The sequence below is a fragment of the Vulpes lagopus genome, chromosome 1, assembly GCF_018345385.1.
Source record: "Vulpes lagopus strain Blue_001 chromosome 1, ASM1834538v1, whole genome shotgun sequence".
Lineage (NCBI taxonomy): Eukaryota > Metazoa > Chordata > Mammalia > Carnivora > Canidae > Vulpes > Vulpes lagopus.
The window spans coordinates 15940115-15950739 of NC_054824.1; the positions used below are offsets into that span (position 1 = coordinate 15940115).

The following is a 10625-nucleotide window of genomic DNA, read 5'->3' on the forward strand; positions in this document are numbered from 1 at the left end:
GAGAGAGAGAGAGAGAGACAGAGAGAGAAGCAGGCTCCATGCAGGTTGCCCGATGTGGGACTCGATCCCGGGTCTCCAGGATCACGCCCTGGGCCAAAGGCAGGTGCTAAACCACTGAGCCACCCAGGGATCCCAAAACATTACTTTCTTTTGTGATCTATTTAGCATTAAACTGATCTTGATGTTCTGTAGGCTTTGCTGAGACTGAAGATTTTAATGAGTTGTATGTTTATGAATTTACTAAAATAAAATCTATCATCAATGGAGAAGAGAAATCTGGATCACTCTCCTAGTAAATAATTTGCAAGGTATTTTTTGGAAAATACAGAAGGGAGAAAATAGTTTCTTTTGTAAAAATTGCAGGTTGGGCACCACCAACTTGTTGTTTGGGGGGAGTTAAACACAATCTCACATCTAAATTTGTAGGGATTTTTATATCTTATAAATGATGACTTATTTACTTAAAATCATGACTTATTTACTTATATACTTACGTATAGAGCATTATGATTTTTCCTCAGATGCTTAATTGTTTTTAGGATTCAAAGCTGAGTCTTCACAATCACCATTCTGTTCTCTGTCTCTGTGAGGTTTGCTTTGTTTTCTTTTGTTTGTGCATTTGTTTTTTAGATTGCACACCTAAGTGAAATCATATGACATTTGTCTTTCTCTGTCTATATCATTTAGTATAATACACTCAAGTTTCATCCACATTGCAAATGGTTAAGATTTTGTTTTTTACATGGCTGAGTAGTATTCCATTGTATATACATATGTATAATATAATAATAAACTTAATTTATTAATTATAATAATTATAATATTAAATTATATAATATATAGTAATATGTAATTACTATATACATTACATATTCTTTATCCATTCATCTATCACAGATGGTATCTAGACTTAGTGTGCTAGTCAACTACATTATATGTAAATATCAAATCATGAGATCGGACACCTGAAACTAATATAATGTTATATGTCAATCATGCCTCATTAAAAAAAAAAATGAGTCTTGAATCTTTAGAAAAGCAGAAAAGTCCTCCCCTACATGCATACTATTTTATATATTTATGCTGTCCAATTTACATTTTCTCCTTTAAGGTATTAGTGCAAGAAAATAATAGTGAGAACTAGAATAATTTGTTTACTTTTTGTTTTTAAAATTTTATTTATGGGGCAAGCCCTGGTGGCTCGGCAGTTTAGCTAATAAAATCTAAAGATTTTATTTATTTATTCATGAAAGACACACGGAGAGAGAGAGAGAGAGAGAGAGAGAGAGAGGCAGAGACACAGGCAGAGAGAGAGAAGCAGGCTCCATGCAGGGAGCCCGACGCGGGACTCGAACCCGGGACTCCAGGATCACGCCCTGGCCGAAGGCAGGTGCTAAACTGCTGAGCCACCCAGGCATCCCTAATTTGTTTACCTCTTAAAAAAAAATCCTCACTCTTTAGTTTTATTTATTACTCCTCCAGTTAGTTTGCCAGTGTAGTGTCTTTTCTAGGCTTGCACAGGCCTGATTCTCTACCCTTCAGGCTGGAACTGTGGTTTTAAGAACCCTTGGCGACAAGGCCTGAGCTCCTTGCCGGGTAGGACATCTGTCCTGCTTAATACCGTATGCCTGGCACATAGCTGGCACTCAGTAAATAATTTTTGAATAAATAATTGGATAAAGACCTTAGTGATTTATGTGAGGAAGCATCAGGCCTCGCCCCTCGTCTATGTGTGCACTCTCCACACAGCACACATTTGACAGACCTACAGTCCGGATAAGGGTCACTTAGGTTTCATGACAACAGGCTACAGCTGCTGGGTCCTTTGAGACCAGGCTGCCGTCACCCTTTGTGCCATTGTTGGGAGTAGTCAAACTCGCCAAGCCTCACATCCCTGTTCTCACTGTGGAAAATAAATGATTTCTACTGGAAACAACGGGAGGGCCGGGGCAGGGAGGGAGGGTAGATGTGTCCATTGTTTGTCTTCAGTCCTCTCTTCCCCTTTCACCTGTGTCCCCTCTCTGATCCAACCCCCCATTGACTCCAAGGTGACACCCCACCTCTCTGATATTTCTTTCCATTCTTTGTTAGCCACTATTCACTATTTAGTCCTCTGGCGTTTCCATAGTCTTGTTACTACTCCTTTGGCCTTACTTTAGATTTTGTTTTGTCCCACGGAACTGCTTCAGCTCTGATATTTCAACATCCTATTTTCGGATCATACGTAAGCCATCGTTTTTTCCTTTCTCACTCACTGCATTTCTTCTGCAGCCAGGTGAGAACCTCCAGTTCCTTGAACCCCTGCGTTCTAACTTCTCTCTCTTTTCTTCCCTAGTTAACTTAGATTTTGTACTCCATCCCTTTCATTATTCCCTTACCTTTATTCTTTGCCCCATTGCCCCCCACACCTGCAGAGCCCAGTCCTGGTGCAGTCTAGCGCTTTGCCTCCTCCAGTCCTACACCAGGCTGCCAGGCCTTACTAGAAGAAGACCACTCGACAAACCAGAAATTCAGCCATCAACCTTGACAGTTCTTTTCCCACTCTCCCTCCCCCCAACCCCAGGTTCTGTGTTTCTTCCCTAAATTTTTCCTATTCTCATTTTGCCCACCACCACGCCCTTGGATCAGGCTATTACCTTTCAGCCACATAGCTGTGCTGGCTAACTGGCTTCATTGTCCTCATTCTTGTCTTCCTGCTAGCCAGGCTCCACCCAGCAGGTATAATGTCCTTTATACATTTCAAATATGATCAGGAAACTTTGCTTCTAATACCATGTAATGGCTCCTAATTGTTAAAGACAGAATCCAAAGTTTTAAAGATGGGGAGTCTCTGTGATCTGGCTCCTGTCCATAGCTCCAATTTTGCCTCCTGCCTCTTGCCTCTCTTTCCTCCAACTCCAGAAGTGCCTTTTTTTTTTAAAATGTCTTATTTATTTATTCATGAGAGACACACAGAAAGGGGGTTGTAGGCAGAGACACAGGCAGAGGGAGAAGCAGGCTCCATGCAGGGAGCCCGATGCAGGACTCGATCCCAGGTCTCCAGGATCACGCCCCGGGCTGAAGGCGGTGCTAAACCACTGAGCCACCCCGGCTACCCCCAGAAGTGCCTTTTTGTTTTGTTTTGTTTTGTTTTTTTTGTTTTTTTAAAAATTATTTTCAACTCTTTTACTGTTAACCTCTCCACTATCATGACCAAAACCTCTCCACTATCTTGGTTTCCTTTCCCCTAAAAGGTGCTACCTCATTCCCAGGCAGATGAGGGAGGCCAGGGTTTCAGGCTGGTGCTACCCTTAGGATCTCCCTCCTGCAGCTTGGAGCCAGGGAGGGGAAGTGCCACACGGTGATGGATGGATGGAAGGAAGGATAGATGGACAGGAAGGGCTGCAGCAGGTGGCATCAGGAAGGGGCTACTCCAAGCAAAGCCCTGCTCTTTCTAGTCTTGCCTTTGGGGGTAGGGGAAGCATGAGTGGCCATCAGGGCCAGAGTGGTATCTAACTGGAGTCAAGGATTACCACACTGGGAGTGTAGGTGGGCAGCTGCCCCCAAGGTGAGGCCCTGTGACTTCCACTGGACAGTCCCCCAGGGCCTGGGGTATCCTGCAGTAAGTAGAGGGGCTGGAGTCTGTCCTCAGGGGACAGGGGTGAGGGCCTGCTGGTTCCCCCCTGGGAAGTCTCCCCTACTGCTCTCCTGACTCCAGGGAGGGGACAGAGGACCTATGAAGTCCTGTCAGGGGGCAGAGCTGGAGCAGGCCACCTCTTCCCTACTGTGCCCAGATCTGCTCACCTGGGGTGTTCCGTGGTGCTCCCTCCCTGGGGTCCCCCAGCAGAGACTTTATGCTGAGGCCCTCACTGGGCCGGAGCTATGGACTGGGCTGCCGATAGGGCCAGCCATGTGCCCCTTAGGGGTGGCCAGTCCTTGGCAAAGGCTCCCCACATGCCCCTGCTCTGCTAGCACCGGCACAGAGCAGTGTCCTGCAGCCCCGGCGCTCAGCCCAGAATCAGGCTCACGTCTACTGCCCAGAAGGTGCCCTTGGCCTGGGGCTTCGCAGGCTCTTCAGGCACCTTGCATAGACTGGGGGAGAGGTTGTGGCTGCTGGAATCCTTCTGGCCCCTTAGCTATCCCTGAGGATGAGGGCCGGAGCCTGGACTCGATGGGTGACCTGGGTCAGGTTCAGGCCTCAGGAGGGTGTGGCCTGGATCACCAAGGCAGTCCTGGCCAAGGAGGTGTAGGGTGGCTTGGCATGCCGCAGGTATCTCCCTCCTACTCTCCGGAGGCTGGGAGGACGTCTCTGACCTGCAGGCTCCAGGCGTGGGGTGCTGCAGGGCCCCATGCAGGGCAGGCAAGCAACGTGGGCAGGGGCCCCGTGGGGAGGCAGAGCTGGCTGCCTGAAGCCTCCCCAAGAGCTTTTCAGTTCTGCAAATGCTCCGTGAGCATTTCCCTTTGGGAATTCTCTCTCTTTCCCTCTCATCTTTCCCCTCTCACCTCCAGCTCTATTTCTTCTGGTGACCTCCTACTCATCTTTCCAGTTTTTGTTTACTGCTTCAAGGAATTCTTCTCTGAGATTCCCTCTCCCTCCAAAAATATCTGACTTGTGCACACTACACCTCCTCTAGGCTAAGACTTTAGAATATGGTCTTTAAATTGCTTATTTATTTCTATCTCCCACGATTTCATGGAATCCATCAGGACTCTATCTGCCTTGTTCCTCCCTGTGTTCTCAGTACTTAGGACAATGCTTAGAATGTACTATGTGTTAAGTCATTATTTGTAGCAGAGAGTGTAGAGTGACGGTAAGATAAATGAACAGGAGCCAAACTTCCTGGGTTCAAATTCTGAGGCTGCCGATTACTTGCTGTATAATCTTGGATAAGTTATTTAACTCCTTGGGTGCCTGGGTGGCTCAGTTGGTTAAACATTTGCCTTTGGCTCAGGTCGTGATCCGGGGTCCTGGGATCGAGCCCCACATTGGGCTCCCTGTTCAGCGGAGAGTCTGCTTCTCCCTCTCCCTCTGCCGTTCCCTCTATTCTTGCTCTCTCAAATAAGTAAATAAAATCTTTAAAAAAGTAAGTTACTTAACTCTCTGTATTTAGCTTTCTTATCTATATGATAAGGATTGTAATAGTGCTCACCTGATATGGTTGTTGTGAGCACTGAATTAATACACATGAAGTATTTGGACAAACCTGGCACAGAGTAAGCACCCAACTGACTACTTATTTGTCATCATATTTAATGTCGCCATTAAAAATAATGGGGATCTTATCTCTCCATGTGTATCTAGAGGTATATCTTTAGCTGAAAGTGGCCCCATAGCTTTACACACCTTTACAACCAGTTGTGCATGTTAAATTGAAACCATGACTTGATTAGTTGAACACGCTCCCCACTGGAATAATATAAACATCAATCTAGAGTTTGTGACACCTGTGTGCCCTTCTATACATTGACTTGTGTGTTGTCTCATCTTTTTTTTCTGTCTGTTCTTACAGTGCTCTCACCCAGCACCACCAGCAGTGAATTTGGCTATCACGCTGGCCAGGTCTGCCTTTATATCCATCTCTAAAACCTGGCATTATCAGGCTTACTGAATTTTCAAATTAGAGTTTTCCTTAATTTTTTAAAAGTTTGAAATCGTCCTCCATCTACACAGCATGATCTGAAGCGGAGGTGGTCACATCCTTTTTTTTTCCCAAGGAGAAGGAGATTTTTAACCATCTTTTATAAGTAGCAAAATAGAAGCCTAGAAAGGCCTAGTTATTTGCCAGAGACACATATCTGTTAATACTAAAACCAGGATAGAGAACCAGCATTCCAAGGCTCTCTTGAATTCACAATAAAAAATTATGATATATTAGTAGGAAAGGAAAACTCAAGTAGGGATGCCTGGGTGGCTCAGCGGTTGAGCATCTGCCTTTGGCTCGGAGCGTGATCCCGGAGTCCCGGCATCGAGTCCCACATTGGGCTTCCTGCATGGAGCCTGCTTCTCCCTCTGCCTATGTCTCTGCCTCTCTCTCTCTCTCTCTCGCTGTGTGTCTCTCATGAGTAAATAAATAAAATCTTAAAAAAAAAAAGAAAAAAACTCAAGTATGAGAACATAAAATATAGTGCTATTTTTGAAACCCTAACCATGGATTTATGCTGCACTGGTCCAGTTTTCTCATATGATGAAAAGAATTGATACACAGAGTCCTTCAGTGTGTGTGTGTGTGTGTGTGTGTGTGTGCATATGTCTATATGTCCACGTGTGTCTCCCTCTTCCACTCCCTCTCTGCCTTCCCCCCATCTATCTATATATAGACTATCTCACCTGTGCAAACAAAATGAAGCATTGGGAAAGATGTATGATAACAGTTGCTCATTCTTCTGGTTGCTTTGGGGCCAGACTTTTGTTCAATTTTTACTTTATCTCTTTGGGGAGTGGGGTGAAAATCTTTCATCTGTGTCCTCAATGGCCGGCAGTCTTAAATCCTAGGCTCTGCTACGTGAGCAGTGCTCGTTTCCTTTCTTCTTTTTACCCTGCCAATCTTCTACTATGATGTATCCTCCATCCCAGAGGACCTTGCTTCCTAACTGCTTTCTCATTAGTCTTTGGCAATCTAGCGTCTGGTCTTCTCACTGTACATACAAATAACAGAAGTCATCTGTGGTCTTCTGGCATTTTCTTAGCTGTGATTCACCTTGAGATTTCTTCCTAGGCAATGCTGTCTATCAACTCTACATTGTTGAAACATACCCCTGCGGCAGTGGCTAGGAGCCTGAGCTTGTCCAGACCATGTCATCCTGGCTCTCTTGGGCCTTGTGCTTTGTAGCTTCCTCTGTTGGCTCTCCTTCCTTCTTGCATGTTTGACAAAGGACTCACCAAATCGAAGGCTCTTCTTTGTCTTATTTAATGTCTGACCTTGGAGCGTTCCATTCTTTTCCACAATTTGTGCTGAGCTTCATGAAAGGGGGAACTCTTTCTCTTTGTCATTCTTATGTATCCATTCTTCATACGTGGCAGGATACCTTGGTCATGGTAGATGCTCAAACGGGTCTGTTGCCTTGAAGTTAAGCTGTACAGATGATTCCAAAATTTAAATCAATGGCTGATGTTCTCAACTTCTAGTTCCAATAACATTACTTCCTTTTGGTGCATTTCCAGTTCTAGTAAAAATAGTTACCTCTATTAAGCACCCATTGTGGATTGGTCAGTCTGCTAGGTGATTACAACACATTATTGGCACTTTATGCAACCTTCCAAGGTACCTTCCAAGGTACACATTGTCATCAGTGCTTAACATGGGACAGAATCAACATCCACTTGCATATCTGGTAAGTGTCTCAAACTTATGGCCAGTAAGGAAACTTTGCCCTAGATCTGCTGGGATCCAGTTTTCCACATCTCAGGAAGCAGCCCTCTACTCATGGTTATTCTCCACTCAATGCTTTGCTTTCCAACACCCAAGCCATTAACATGTCCAGTTGGCTACAAAAAGTATGTCTAGTCTATCCGATTTTCTTCATTTCCCAGTTTGGGCCATCGTCATCTTTTCCAGACCAGTGCAAAGGCTACCTAACTGGGCTTTCCTTTGATTCCTCTGCATGCTGTTCTCCACATAGCAGCCTGTGGTCCTTTAATCAGATCATGTTACAGGAGTCATTACATCCTGCTGTGGCTTCAAAAACTATTTACTGGTTTGATTTGATGGTATAGGCAGTGTGGCTACACTTGTACTCTAAGGCAAATGTTTGAAAATTTAAGTTAGCTAAAAATATAAACTGAGGATTGATTCACCTATGAAGCGATTAATATATACATCCACGAGCAAACCTAAGAAATGACTATTTTTTAGAGAATTCTATACTGTATAGAAACAGTATTCCTTTAGATAGCATGCACTTAAAATATTAGCTCATTTACCATAATTTATTTACAAAACACGTTGAAGGAATATGTTGAACATAATGTGAGGGACATTTTTTAAAAAATATTTTATTTATTTATTCATGATCGACACAGAGAGTGAGAGGCAGAGACACGGGCAGAGGGAGAAGCAGGCCCCACGCAGGGAACCCAAAGTGGGACTTGATCCCAGGTCTCCAGGATCAGGCCCTGGGCTGAAGGCGGCGCTAAACTGCTGAGCCACCCGGGCTGCCCTGTGAGGGACATTTGTATCCACATGTGGATAATATATGCTTCTTAACTTTTATTACCCAATTCAAACAAGTGCAAAATAGTATCTCTTATAATATTTGTATTGCCTATAATTTTAATTTTCATTGAAATCTAACTAGTGGAAGAACAAATAACTAGAGATAGAAGTAAGATAACCAAAGGAGCTGTCATTCGTGGGTCATGGTTCTCCCTTTTAAACCACTTTTATGCATTTGGGATCAAATTAGCTGGTGCTGGCTGTGAGACTTATAGCTGTCACCTGCTCTGGTTGTTTCTGGACTCAAGTACTCTTATCCAGAAGGCAAATGCTTAGATACTAAATATGAGTCCTACTTTTTTTTTAAAGTAGGCTCCACCTCCAGTATGGAACTCAATGTGGGGCTTAAACTCAGGATCCTGAGATCAAGACCTGAGCTGAGATCAAGAGACAGATGCTCAACCTACTGAGCCTACCCAGGTGCTCCAAGTCCTTCTTATTTTGATAGTGTTACACTGTGTAAAAATTTCTCATACACATAGATTCACATTCATGTTTTTGAATAAGTATTTCTAAAAAAAATCCAACACTCTATCTTAGAAAAATATGACTTTAAATGATTATCAGTGATTTATCACTAATGCAAATATTCATCTCTCTTTTAATTCTTGGAGACAAGTTGCAAGCTGAAAATTGTGTTAATGTCTGCTTAACTGGTACAATCATCACTAAAAAATATTTACCTATTTGTTAAACGATCTGACTTGTTCTCACAGAAAAACAAGTGTGGAAAATGTCAAAACCTTCTCCACGTAAAAGCGTTTTCTGAGAGGTTTTCTTTTTTAGTACTTTTGGTTTTTTCCTGAAGTTTGTAAGTTTAAGAAATTACTGACTTTGGTGGAGAATTTGTTGCTTAGATGATCTACTTGTTGATTATTTGCGAATAATGTAGTTACTATTCAGCTATAAAAATACTCAAATTAATGGGAGGGAAAATAAAATATGAGGAATTTTTAATCCAAATCTCCATCAAGAATAAGATTACATTTTGGAAATTTAAAATGATCAGATCCTTTATTTTGCTTAACATTTCCTCATTTATTCCCCTTTTCTTTTCCTTCTTCCCTTCTTTGTGGACTTCTTTTCCTCCTGTCAGTTCCTATAGTCGCGGGTTACGTCCTAGGTGATCTCTTCCCCCAGGCATGAAATTTAGCATCACTGCTAGATTCACTCACTTCCTTTTCATTTTCCTTCACTTTTCACAGACAAAGCCAACTTCATCTGTGCGCATGACAATGAGAGGCAAATTTATATATTCATTCTTTACCTCTCCTCAACACCTGAGCTGTTTTTCTAGGAGTAACTCAGACTCAAAAGTGAACTTACTAACATCCTAAATCAAAATTTTTTTCTCACATTTCCTTCTTGGTTAGTGCTTGACCAAGGGATCACCATCTTCCCTGTGGCTCAGGCTAGAAATTATATCTTCCTGCACTCTGATCTCCATCTCACTCTCTACCTTGTGGCCTCAGGGTCACCAAACTCTTAATGCTGCCGCTAAATATCTTTTTGTTCTATTTCTTCCTGTATAGACCTACTATCCTAATGACTAAAATCCTTACCATCTCTTGCCTGCAGTTTTGCAACAGAATCTTAACAGACCTAGTTGCCTACAGTTTGCTTGGTATCTAATCTGTTTTTTATGCTGACACTAGGGTAACATTTCCATAATCAATATCTGATTGTGTTATTTCTCTGCCTTGAAACCTCTGATGATCGTACTCTATCAAGTTCAAACTACTGCAGGATATACAAAGTCCTTCACAATTTGTTCTTCCATCGTCATGGGATGCTATGCAATGGTCAGGACCTGTGCTATAGTGTAGTGATTAGAGACAAGAATTCTCTATTATTATTATTTTTTTAAATGAGGTCAAATTAGTATTTAGCATATTAGTTTCAGATATGCAACCTAATAATTTGATATTTACACACACTATGAAGTGATCATCCCAAGAAGTTTAGTTATCATTCAACACCATATAATTGACTCCCTTTTACCTACCTTCTAAACCCCTTCCCCTCTGATAACCACCAATCTCTTCTCTGTATCTACAATTTTTGTCTTGTTTGTTTATGTGTCTCGTTTTTTTAAATTCTACATATAAATCTTAAGGTATCTGACTTTCTCTGAGTTATTTCACTTAGCATTAAACCCTCAAGATCCATCCATGTTGTTGCAAATGGCAAGATTTGCTTCTCTTTTCATGACTGAGTAGTATTTCATTGTATAAATATATATACTATGCCTCCTTTATCAATTCATCCATTGATGGGCACTTAAGTTACTTCCATATCTTGGCTATTGTAAATAATGTTGCAATGAACACAGTGCTGCTTTGGGTTAGTGTTTTTGTTTTCTTCAGATAAATACCCAGAAGTGGAATAGCTGGATCATATGGTTGATTTACTTGTAATTTTTGGAGGAAACTC

At 42.4% G+C, this 10625-nt stretch overlaps 1 pseudogene; it reads right to left on the reverse strand.

Annotated features, from left to right (window-relative positions):
* Positions 1-3491: 3491 nt before the first annotated feature.
* LOC121486400 lies at positions 3492-4330 on the reverse strand (annotated as a pseudogene).
* Positions 4331-10625: the final 6295 nt, after the last annotated feature.